Below are 2,538 nucleotides of genomic sequence, written 5' to 3' on the forward strand. Positions count from 1 at the left end.
GCCAAACATTATTTCACATTCTTCTGTAACTTCTCTAGCTGATGAGTGAATTGCGTTACAGAATGAAGCAGTTCCAGTGGTTTGTGAATCATCCTCAGAAGGTTTCAGTATACAGCATTACTGGAATTCAGTATTTTCTCTCAAAAAGAATAACAGTACCAAGTTTCCTTGTGTACAAATGTTGGTCAAAGCATTGTTGTCATTACCTCATGGTAATGCAGATTGCGAGAGGGGTTTTAACATCAATAATGCTTTGTTAAATAATCGCAGTAGCTTATCACTTGCAACAATTAATGGTCAGAGAACCATTGAGTCATTTCTAAGTGACTATGATAATGTTACAGATGTGACTTTGTCTAGTGATATGTTGAGATCAATCAAGAACGCGTACAAGTATTATAATCAGCGTATTGAGACTAGCAAAAAAGAATTCGAGGAACAAAGATCAGAAATTACTAAAAAGAAAAAAATGTTCTGGTATAGAGAGCGGGCAAGTTCTGTTTCATGAATCCTCCACTAAAATAAATTCAATTCTTGCTGATTTAGAAAAAAATAGACAAGAGCAAGGTTCACTTTAAAAAACAAACAAAAAAAAAAGAAAATTTAGTTATTGTGTGCATGATTGTTAATATAATTATAAAAATATATATATGTAATTATAAAATGTATCTTTTATATAAAATCGTTAAGCTGAAAGTTTCTGTTTTTAAATCATTGGCAATAGAAACTTAGTATTTTCATTTAAACATTACATATTGTATTGGGGCTAATTTTTAAATGTGTCCCAAAAAATATAGAATGATAATCTGTATGTTTCAATGATGCATTATTTAGAAATATAATTTTATAAATGAAATGAAATCTTTGTTCATTTTTATTGATAAATAATAATTATAAAAATATATGTCTTTAAAGTAGAAAATAATTAAGAAACTGAAGATACGTACAGTGGCAGTCAAAAGTATTCGTACACTTAAATTATTAACTTCAAAAGTGAATAAAAATTGAAATTGCGTAAAAATTAATTGAAATTTTCAAAAAATCTTAATGTTTTTCAAGTTGTTGCATGAATGATTTGAATTTTTAAGAGGAAATTTTTAAATTTGGTCATAAAGAGCTCCTCGATAGAGTGAGNACGAATACTTTTGACTGCCACTGTATGTTTCAGAAATCTAGCTAGTTATTGATTAAATTTGTACTTAAACATATTTTTTATGTCAAGTTGAAACTTTAAATTTATTCACTTCTTTCAACGACACGGATACTGTAGTTCCTAGTATAAGTTTTTTTTTTTTTTTAAACATGTACAGGTAAAGAATGTTTGTCTGAAATTTTAAAAGTCTGCTAAAAGTACAAATTTATGAAGCATTAAAATTTTTAATACTTTTTTGCTGTAGATTGGCTTTAAATGTAAACATATTTTCATTTTAAAGGTATAATTATTATCTGAATGAAAAAAATTGCTTACGTTCATCTGTCTGTAAATTTATAAATGTCCTTAGAGCAAAAGAAATTTATTCCAATACTCGGTTGTTAAGGATTTCATATTTGTTTATGTTAAATTAAAGTATTTTTCCCTTTGATTTAATGGGTTAATTTACTTATATATACATACTAACTACCATAAGTGCAGTAAATTTTTTCTTTAAAAAACAGGTTGCTCTTAATTAGGTAATTTTGCTGCTCCAAAACAGAGTTCTGTTGCTCTAAAGTGAGAATTTCTCTGCTCCAAAGTTGTTCCAAAATAGGTTTAGTGCACATTAGTGATACATAATAAAAGACCCGATGTTATACAATACTATTAAAAGCAGGCTTTAAAAGACCTTTAGAAAACAGTTCTGAATTTGGAATGTTTTTACGCATTCAGGTAATAACGAAATTAGACCCTGAGTATGATTTATAATAGTTCAAAATATATCTGTGTCCTCTGTTTTTAATGTGCTTTATTTAAATATCTACAATAGTATAGCAAAGAAATGATTTTTAAAAAAAATGCTATGGTCTGAGCCATGGCATTATTAGCTTTGCTCTAATTACAAATATACATCCTAATTTTTTTTTTGATCCCATATATTAGGTCTAAGATCTAAAGATTAGCTACATTGATTGATTTTGATACTAAGTCTTTTTGTTTTGGAATGTTAAATTTTTCTGATAAATGTTTTGCCTAAGGGTTTTTATAATTAGATCTCTTAAATTGAAATGTAAAATTAACCTGTGAGATAGCCAATATGAAAAACTAATAATAAATAACCAATATCAAATAATTTTCTGAAGATACATCTAAAAACTACAGTTTTTCTGCAAATGCATTAGAATTTGAAACCATTACTGTATAATAACTTCAAATTTACTGCACTTTAACCACAGATTTAAAAATCTCATTCTTTTTTAAATTTATGATTTTAAAGTGACTCACATAAACTACAGTATTTTTGTAGATGACAGCTAAAAATTTCTTTTGAAATAAATTACTGAAAAATTACTTCACATTAACTGCAGTATTTATATAGTCAAGACTGCACTACAGAAAATCTA

This window comes from Parasteatoda tepidariorum, chromosome 10 (genome assembly GCF_043381705.1).
Source record: "Parasteatoda tepidariorum isolate YZ-2023 chromosome 10, CAS_Ptep_4.0, whole genome shotgun sequence".
NCBI classification, from domain to species: domain Eukaryota; kingdom Metazoa; phylum Arthropoda; class Arachnida; order Araneae; family Theridiidae; genus Parasteatoda; species Parasteatoda tepidariorum.